This window comes from Mastigoproctus giganteus, chromosome 13, assembly GCF_048544385.1.
Source record: "Mastigoproctus giganteus isolate SK-2022 chromosome 13, ASM4854438v1, whole genome shotgun sequence".
NCBI classification, from domain to species: Eukaryota; Metazoa; Arthropoda; class Arachnida; order Uropygi; family Thelyphonidae; genus Mastigoproctus; species Mastigoproctus giganteus.
This window is the reverse complement of record NC_143587.1, coordinates 167,331,891-167,342,897: the sequence shown is the minus strand read 5'-3', so window position 1 is coordinate 167,342,897 and position 11,007 is coordinate 167,331,891.

Genomic DNA, 11,007 nt, shown 5'->3' with positions numbered 1-11,007 from the left:
CTCAACGGATGTCAACAAAGAAATAAAAAAGGAGAGGGGTATTGTGAATCACGTGCTACTGGGCCGGCGGAATAAGGGGTTTTTTCAACAAATGAAATGAGATGAAAGCGAAAGTAAATGTTAGATTGGTGAAGTCACTAGGAAATGGGCGTGACGAAATCGGCACTAAGATGTAGGAAAAAGGCAGTGAAAGTGTGGCAAGAGACAAAAAGTTGAGATTTTTTTGTGGGGTGAGAAAACATGGTTTAAGACACTAAGTTGAGTTTTGGCGGTGTGAACTAAAATGGTCTAAGAAAAAGTAAAAATTTTGTCGGTGTGAGGAAGAAGGGGAGAAATGTTTTAGTCGGTCAGAGTTGAGCAAGTGCTGACCAGTTGAAGATGAGATAGTGAGTCAGTGTGAGTAAGTTGAGGAGTTGTAGTAAAGATTAGTGTTGGGAAAAAGGAGAAGGACGAGGAGAGACCTGTGTGGAGCTATGTGGTTGTGTGGGTTGTTTTTGTGATGTTTTTTTAGAAATGGAAATAGTCAGCGGACACAGCAGTTAAGATTTTGGTCAGGGTAAATAAAAGAAGTGAGCAACAGTTAAAAATTGAGGGTTACGTCGTCTTGGAAATTATGTGTAGCAGCACCTGAGTTTCTGAGTGTTAGGAAGAGTAAGGAGATAAAGCCATTCCGAAACAGGAGAGGAGCATCAAGCGGGCCGAATAAAATGGAGCTGGAACCACCTCGCAGCACAATTACCAGTGCCTAATTCTTCGAGAAAAGTAAGACGTCGCCCCTGATAGAAAAAGATAAGCAGAACCTGACGGGAAAGACGGAAAGACATAGGGCAACGTCACGCCGAGTTCAATAAGTAAGTGGCTAGATTATATTAGTGCCCTCATACATATATAAAGGACTGTAAGGACACTGATAATGAATTAAAAGAAATTTAAGAAAGATAATGTGAGAAATATACAAAGTACATAATGTAAGGATAGGTTAGTGAAGAATTAGTGTTGGAAGACGTTAAACAAAAGGGAATAGATAGATATACAAATTTTGTATGATAATCGTATTGTTTTAGATGATGTATAATTAAAGAAATTTTGGAAGGGAAGAATAGGAGAGACATTAGGAATAATTATATTACTGTATGTAGGCCCTGTTGTAATGTAAGGGTCCAGTAAGAGTTTAATGACCTAACGTTGTTGTTGTCATGACCAAATGGACAAACGCTAGTTTGAAAGATAATTTCAATTGTATAAGTTAACTTTGATTAGAGAAAGTCTGTCAATTATATCTCTAGGCAAGAAGAAAGTATTATATAAATCAGAGGATACGAGTATAGACACTCAAATTGATCTTCAGAGTAAGAATGATTGGTATTGAAGGTGTAACATTAACAAAAATTCCTAAAAGAGTTATTAGTATATGAAAGGAGTGAATGGAATGGAATTGATATTTCTTGTTTAATTGATGCAGTATCAAATATAGGTAAGAAGGAATGGAATAGAATTGATATTTCTTGTTTAATTGATGCAGTATTAAATATATGTAGGATGAAAGGCAAATGGAATTGATAACCCTTGTTAATAGTGTTTAAAGAATGCAGTATTAAGTATATGTAGGAAGGAATGGAAAGGATTATGATATTTCTTGTTTAATTGAGGCAGCATTAAGTATTTCTAGAATGGAATGGGATTGATATTAGCTTGTAAATGATTTTTACTAATGTATGAACATGATATATATATATACACATGTAGGTGAGACCTAATCATGTTGTCATGTGTATAAATTCAATTAATATTTGGTTTTCATTATGCTCATGTAAATATGTTTAATAAACTGATTTGTATATACAACATTTGTGTGGTTTCTTTGTTGTTCTGAGTAAAAGTCTATCCAAAGGGAATTAAACACATTAAGGAGCTTTCCCCTTGAACTTGGAATTTTCTGTAAAATAATAGTCAGATGCGCAAGTGGGGAGGGGTTTATTACAAAAGATATAATAATATAAATAAGATAAAAAAATATAAGTATAAACATTTATTTCCCCCCCCCACACATCGTACGCTTGACCAGTGGTGATTTGCATGTGGCCAAAGTGATAAAGTAGCAGTTATGGGACGTAGTAAAGATATCACGGAGTTACGAAAGGACATGATTGTGGAAACTCGTCCGTCGGGTACTTCCATATCACAAACGGGATGCCTTGTCGGTTGTTCACTGACCGCTAGGGTTAAGGTGTATATAAAGAATGGTGTCGAACACTCCAAAACATCTCCCGCCGACAAAACTGTAATGGATTACGCAAGGTCTGTGTTCGTGTGAGCGAATGGTGAAGCACATTGAACGGGATCAACGGCAGTTCACTGTGCGACAGTTGACTTCACACTATAATATGGCGAATGCAAGAACAATATCCAAAATGAGGCTCCGCACCTCCACGTTTATCATCATCATCACGCTTCACCTAAGCGCTTCCTGGGAACTAGTTCATCCACACTTTATAACTCCATATTTCCCTTCACAAGACTCGTGCGAGTGTTAGTGCACCCTGTCCAGAAAGGTGGCACCGAACTATCTAGATTTTTCTCTTACTTTAACCTCTATATTAGAGCGTTAAAAAAAATCCACTTTTTACAAAATTTATAACTGAATAAATATCTATATACAAACTTACAATTAAATTAAATTATACCAACTCTTCAATACTATATACATTTACACTCAATAAATTATTTAAAAACTCCAACATCAACTCTTCAATAAATAAATAAACTATTACACATACATTTCAATAAATAATCAATAAACTTCTTCTTAACTTTGAACTCAATAACAATATAAAAATTCGCATTTCATAACCACTTAAAATTCGGAATGTATCCTTCCTTCTAAAATTTACAGCCTTTTGAAATATTAAGAAACCCTGCTATAACTTTCTTCATCACTAAAGAGCACACGAGGCTCCAAACCATCATTACCTTCATTCAATGCCTCTCATAAATATTCATAAAAAGGACAATGCCTCGTTATATGATCCGTGGTTTCAATATCATCGCAAACAGAACAAACTGGGGTTCTGCTGAACCCTCTTTCACACAGCTTAGATCTATGGGCTGTCAAAATTTTATATGCAAATATTCTTAAAACAGGCCACCGCCTTCCCCACATTGCGTATGCGTTCGGCAGAAAGACACTGGTGACCTGGCCCTCAGAGAACAGTCCCATCGTGCTTGCCACTTTTCCATTATCTCTCTTTTGCAAACTCTTTCACTTTATCTTTTTAAATCTGCCTCTGTATATTCAATATCCACTCTTAAACATGATCTTTCTTATTCCAATCACCTCTTTTGACAGATTATTTTTTGTTGCAATTTTTTATTATTAATTTTTCTTATTTAATTCAGATAAGGTAAAAGTTACATTCACCCCTCGACAGCAATCAAATGCTGGGACGGTAAACAAAACCATAACATAGCAATACAAAATCTATACTGGGTGATAAAAAATATACAAAGATAAAGATACAAGGCAAAGGCAGATTATGTTCGACATAAATGCTCAAAACACAGTCGCGTCTGTCCAAGCAGAGTGCGGGGATGCTGGCAGGATGCAGTAGGCTGACTGGAACAGGAGAAGGATCACAGATGATTCTCAATTACATAAGCTACGTAGGACGATGATGATATGAAGGTATAAAATTGCAAGATCATCTGTGCAAAAAGTTTTGTTCTGTAGGACTTGTCAACACAAATTGCCTCAGGGTTCGTGTTTTTAAATCGTTGAGAAGTCCAATCGTGTTTGCTGGGAACATATGACTGAGGGAGCTGATTTGGTTGAGGGTAGGTAGGATCACAGATGTTTGCCGATTACTTAATCTTCTGTTATTCGTGGGCAGGATTATGAGGCTCTCGGTGTTGGGAGCGTATAGTTTACGGGAAATAAGCTTAGAGAGGGTAATTATGTTGCGAGAGGTGATGATATGATTCCAAGGGTTCAGAGACTGTATAGACCATGCAGAGAATGTAGTATACCTCTAGGATAATAAGGGGATGTCCTGAAGTCTTATTGAGGGATCGAAGAAGCCAATACTTAATCCCCAAGAACTGCTGTAGGTAGGTCGGAAGGGCAGATTTCCGATGGGTTGAGAGCCACCGGAACTACACAAGATCGGATATACTTAGTTGTCAGCTAGCTAATGCGGAAACCCACCAGTTCCTGTCGAGCTGACCAAAGGGCTGAGAAGAATTTGTTTCTAGCTTCCTTGAAGTGCTCCTGAAAAGACAGGTTCGAATCCCAGACCAAGACTAAGTCCTTGTTGACAAATTTAATTTGATGTCCATTTATAGAGATTTACATTGGGATTATTCTTCTCCTTTTTTGTAAACAGAAGATTTTTCGGCATTTAGTTCAAAGACAGATATATATTGAAGAAAGGTGCTCATCTCAGCGATTCGTTTTGTTGTAGCTCTTTGCCTAGAGAGCGCTTGCTCCGGCTGATCCGAAAGAATGAAGAGCTTCAGATCGTCGGCATACGATGTCATGTTTTGGAAATTTGCTGGCAGAGGTTCCAAAGCTGCTGCGAAAAGCGCTGCTGACAAAACACCACCCTGTAGAATCCCTCTGAAGACAGTAAAGGATCGTGAGAGACCATTGTGCTCAACAAGAAGTCGTCTTTCCTGCAATTTCTTTTTTGTATACAGAGAGGAGGTTATCGGAGATCTTGAAGTAGTTCTTCAGGATGTTAAGTAAAGATGTGATGGAAATCCTATCATTGCAGATTTAACGTCAAGATAAATTATGTCGAGCTGCGTGAGAGAATTCAAATCTTCCCGTATGTGAAACAATGTTTGAAGGAGACTGGTGGTAGTAGGTCTCCCAGGGATAACGCTGTGAAGCCGCCAAAGTCTGTCATGAAAACAGTGCTCAATAAGTTGCGCTAGGATTGTCTTTTCAAAAACGTTAAGGAGCGAAGACCCCCACTGAGATCTGGCGAAAATCCGTTGCAGTTTTAGCCCTCGAATTCATTCTTTGGAATGGGTTTGACTCAGTAGTGGGTCCAAATTTCAGGCACAACAGATATTCGCAAAATTTCCTTGAAGATATGTAAAAGAACATCCCAATGAAGACACACGATATTTTAATGATAATCAAGGAAATCCATCAGGCCCGACGATAGCTTTGTTTGGTAGTTGGTTGATAATTTTCATCAGATTTCCTTTCGTGATATTAAGCGTAGACAGGGAAGCCAAATCACGTAAAGGGTTGGAGAGGGGACGATTGGATTCCTCCTTTACGGAACTCTCATACAAAGTATTTGCGCCCATTCGATGAAGAGGCTGTCATCCATCTTTATATCCCTGTAGTGCTTTGTAAATGGCCGCTTCGAGCACACTAATTTGTTAGCTATATATCTATTGTTGGCGTGTTGTTTTTGCTTCAGGAAAAAATGTACCTTTCTTTTTAAAGTTAATAAAATCATGTGTGGTTCCATAACTCTTTCATTTCCTGAAATCACGCTGCTTATCTAGGAAGGCAGTATCAGGTCTCTTGAGAACCATGGTTTTGAGATTTGGACATTTTGATAGTTTTTGAAGGTCCTTGAATAGCCATTGCCGTCAAGTGGGAAGCAAGGCTATTAGCAGCTTCTCCAATTGGCAGGGTGGAAAGTTCATCCCAGTCGGTTGAGGTGAGAAAACTCAAAATGACATCTTGCTTGATGAAATTAACTGAAAAAAAGTTTTGGTTAAGACTTCATCATCATCATCAGGATGCATGGACAGCAACGTAAAAGTGAGTGGTTTGTAGTGTGAATTAAAGGCTAATGTCGGGATTGTGGATTTCAAAAAAGCAGTACGGTGAAATACTAGGTCTAACGTCTGGATGCCCCTTGTAGGCCGATTCAAGGAAATCTAGCTCTAAATTTTCAATGAAGGTGATGAGGTCACGTCTATCTTCTGAATGTCTAAGGGTAGGCATAATGAAGTCCTCAGTAAGAAAGGTAGGTTTATCAGATGTGAGGTGGGTCGCAAGCCATGAAAGCAATTCATCCATGGAGTCTTGTGTATGATCAGATGGAAGATAAATTAGGCAAATTTGGATCTGGTATTATATGTATTTTAAAATTGTATACAGTAGCAACGAAGATTCTGTAGCATAATAGAACATGTATCTGCACTTCCAGTTCAATTTCCCTAACCGGGCGCTTCCCTGAAGAATTAAAATGATAATAATAAATCCAGGAGCTATTTGCAACCTGGAAGAGATGACTTAAAGACTTGCAAGGTTTGGGGGAGGGGAGTTTCGATTCAGTCTAACATGAAATTTTCCATTCAATGTGAACAAGCGGGTGTCTATGATATTGAGGCTGACAGTTTGAATATATGTATTTTCAGTTGTAGGGGAAACAAGAAGTGGGAGTCACAAATATGAAATTCTGTAAATTAAGAGGCTTTATCATCGGGCAGCGTGTTGCAGATCACGGAAATTTCTCTAAATCAAATGATGCCAAGGACTAAGAGGTTTTTTTTAGCACAATTCAGTCTGATAAATACAGATCCGTATGTCCTCTTGAAGGTGACCTATTTATACAAAGCACTCGTTACAGTTGTGTTTTGAAGAGAATGTTCAGATTCCACAAAAAATTCTATTCTACAGTGTTATTGGAAACTTCATTTCTTTATTGCTAATAGTTCCCGATGATCGAGTTTTAATTTTTGCCAAACATTTGAAATGCCCTATCCCTGTATGTAAATAAATAAATATATATATTTTTTCTTCTTCTTAGGAGTGTTAAGGACGTTTTTTTTTATTATTTATTTATTTCTTAGGAAATATTAAGTACACATTATTTTAATGTTTTTCTTTTATTTCATCGATGGTGGTAGCATTCCCCAAAAGGAGCAGAAAACCATTCGTATCTCATTAAATACAAACATGTTTTAAGTTTGTCGGAAATCAGGGTACCAACTAAGGGGCAAAAAAAAAAAAAAAAAAAAGTTAAAAAGCTCCGAAAAGAACTATTTAACTTTTCACCAGGACAAGTATGCTTACAAATATACCACATTAATAAACATGTAATGCATTTCTAAAGATATACAGGGTGTTTCAAAAATGATGGTCAATAATTTAAAGGTGAAAAGTACAATAAAACTATTATATTTAGGCCACCCGAATAATTAAATTCATCTGCCGTGCTGTGTGTCATATGTCTGTTAATTGAGTCTGTTCTATGGTCGATTTGTTTGTTTGCTGGCCGAAAAACCTCAGTTTCTGAGGGAAAAAAACCTTGCTATCTATCCCTGAGACCGACCAACTCAGCCACGGAGTGAAAAAGCCCATTAAAGTTCCTCGCGTCATCTGCGGGATTCGAACCCAGGCCTTTTCCACCCGGTGTGGGGAGGACGGTGACGATACCACCGTGCTACTCGCGCAGACGGTGATAATTACAAACTAAAATAAGCGAAAAAGTCCCAGTGAACATCTGGCCGCAAATGAACCGTTTTTGAGACAATGCACATTTTCTGTTAAGATCCACCACTGACTGTGGGAGCACTAGTTTAGCAAAAAGCTGTGAATCCTTTAAGGGTGGTTTTATTAAACATAAGATACCGTAATACATATTTAATTTCTGGTTTCAACACCACAGAATTTTACAGGTGTTAAAAAAAGTATTCAAAATGCTGTCCTTGTATACGTACGCAGCTTTGTAGTGTTCTCTGCATAGAGTTGCGAATCCTCACAGGCATTCCTGGGTCATTTCGGATTTGCTGTAAGGCTCCTTCAACCCGACGCTGCAATTCCTCAACTGTGTTAATGTCAGAAGTGTACACCAAGCTTTTTACATGACCCCAGTTACAAAAATCCATAGGATTTAAGTCTGGTGATCTGGGAGGCCACATTACAGGCCCACCTCTACCTATCCACCGTTGACCATACCCTCTAGTTAGATACCGAGTCACAACTCGAGAAAAATGTACCGGTGCACCATCATGCATAAACCACATGTTCTGGCGTTGCTGAAGTGGAACATTATCATCATGAAGGAGGTCTGGAAGAACATTCTGCAGGAACTGAAGGTACAGCTCTCCCGTTAGCCTGTTTGGCAGAAAGTGTGGTCCAATTAAACGGTCTCCTAGTAGTCCTGCCCAGACATTCAATGAGAAACGTTGCTGATGTCGTATATTGCATTAGGGTTTTCGTCTGACCAAACGTGACAGTTATGAAAATTAACTAATATAGATGATAGATTAAGTTTTCAATCGTATGTTTCAAACTTGAAGAACAAAATTCGAAATTTTACTGCCTCAGTGGTTAAGTTCTCTAGGAAAGAATGGGGTCTTACTAGGAAGACATTATCATTGTATTATAAGATATCTTTTTGCCTGTAGTTTCTTATGCCGCCAGCATTTGGCATCAAAATGTTTCCAAAGTCAAGATAAAAACAAAGCTAATATCCTTGCAAAGATCCATCTTACTTACCATTCACCGCATTCCACGAACTACTTCTAACAATGCCTTGTTAGAAGTAGTTCAAACGACTTCCTGTCTGCTCACGGGACACGACTCCTTACGAGCTAAGCTCTTTGAACGTGGACTCGAACCTGATCCATACTGTATATGTAATGACTCGAAACTTGGATACATGTTCTCTTACTTTGCCCGGAATATGAACAATTTAGACAGACTTTAGTTGGTCTTGTTCCAGAGTTATCAGAAGAAAACGTCAGTGTTCTTGTTGAGTGTGCCAGTAACTTTAAAGTCCTTCAAGATTTTGCTACAAACGTTTTCAAGAAGAATCCCTGGCTCTCAGAGGATGTAATTAAGTGATCTCCTCAACTTCTTTCTCTCTCTCTCTTTTTTTTTTTTTTCCAGTAAGGATTTTACTATTATTTTATTTATAACTATTTTCATTTTATTTTAATTAATTAATTAATTTATTTATTTATTTGCTGGCTCCCAAGTGTGGGCTATCTGGGAGCGGGATTGCGGGCATCCACTGGTATTGCACTTCCACCAGTGCGTAAGTAAGTGTAAGTGTGTTTAGGGTCAAGCGGGACCAGGGGTTTCCCCCAACTCCCCGTAGTTTACATTGTGGTGTGTTACAGTACGCTGTAAATGCCAGAGATTTAAAAGTGTGTGGGTCTTGGATCGTTTAATGTCATGTACCATTGTTCTTCTGGTCGTTTAGCCGCTAAACCCCAATTGGGGCCCAACGTTGCCCCACTTACGCCCCGTGGAGGCAGACCAGGAACCCAGTAGCTTATTTGAACTCTGAAAAAAAAAAAAAAAAAAAAACGGGGACACTTAAGTTTAGAAAAAGCCAGGAGAGGTTAATATGGTTCAGTTTTCAACTTAGAAATCGTTAATTTTGATTAGTTGTGTGGGGTTTACGCTGGCGTATTAGTTAGAGTAGGGGGAAGAGACTGAAGACTGGGGGAAAGACAGAAGTATGGGGTCGATAGGGAAGGCAACCAGGAACGTGGTGGTTATTCCCTTAGATAAGTAGTAGAGGAGTCCTGTTCTTGCGATTTCAAGATCAAGCGGAAGTACTGCTGCTATCACCTGAAGCGCTGGGTTACTCACCGTTCTGCAGGTGCGGGTGGTAGTGAGGAGGGTGGTGCGTTGAATTGCCTCCAGGGTTCTCTTATTTACAACCAAGGCAGTTTTGTCATACCAGATTGCTGAAGCGTATATAATTGTTGGGAGGAAAGTTGTCTTGTAGTATAAGGCTAGGGTACGCTTTTTGAGACCCCAGTCTCGCCTTGTGACCCTAGCTACCATGGCAGAGTAGTTTCGATCTTTTGTCTTAGGAATTTGAGATATGGTTGGAAGGGTAAGTTATTGTCTATTATGACACCCAAGTATTTTAGTTGACTAGAGAACTTAATAGTTGTCCCATCATCCCCTTAATCTGGGGTGGTCGTCTCAGTTGCAGGGTTCCTTTAAGCAGCGCCGACGATGTCTTTGTCGGTGACATTGTTAAGAAATTCTTCTTGGCCCACTGTTGGAGGATCTGCAGGGCCTGATTAGCTAGGATTTCCAATTGGGCTCTGGAGTTTTGCACTAACAAAATCAGGTCATCTGCGAAGGCCTGCACCCCCACTGCTCCTAGGTCCATTCTCAAGAACTCATCAAATACTAAGTTCCAGAGGAGTGGGCCCAATACAGACCCCTATGGACATCCTCTGAGTACTGTTCTTGCGATCTTTTGTATGGAGTGTTTATCTCAATTTTTCTTTGTGAGAGAAAGGTTTCTATGACTTTATAGAGGTTGATGGGTACTTTAGCTTCCCTAAATCTGCCCAAAACGCTCGGCTACCAGAGTGAGTCGAACGCCCCGGCAAAGTCAATCGATATTACGAGGAAATACTTGTTGTCACATTCTTTGACCTTGTTAATTAGGTTTCTGAGGGCTTCTGTTGTGGAGGATCCCGGTTTAAATCCAAACTGATTCCCAGCTAGGAGGCCAGCTACTTCGTAGTGTTGGATTCGTTTGTGCAGTTTGCTTTTTTTTCAGTAGTTAGTAACTTGTTTGCTAACTACTGAAAGAAGTGCGATAGGTCTGTAGGATTTCGAGGCACTCTGATTTCTTAGTGCGACTCTTGATGATAAGTTTGATGTTGGCCGTTTTCCATTTTGTTGGGAATTTCCCTACCTCTAGGCATCTGTTGAACAGGGTCAATAGAAGTTGTGGTGTATATTCTATTACTTTTTTAAGTATTTCGGGTTCTATCATGTCTAGGCCGGGACATTTTCTGTTTCTTATCCGAGCCGCAGCAGCACTGAGCTCCTCCATGGTTAAGGGAGGCTCCATGATTTGCGTATTGTAGTTCCGGTTTTCTTGACAGAGATGATTTTGTTTATGTACAGTTGGGACGGCCGGTTCCTTGAATATGGCATTCAAGATGTTGTCCACCGATTGTTCCCAAGTTGTTGTCATTTGACCTTGTGGGATTCGTGTTATAGTCACTACCTCCACCCTAGGGAGTTTGTTAGTAATAACCCTCCACCGTAGG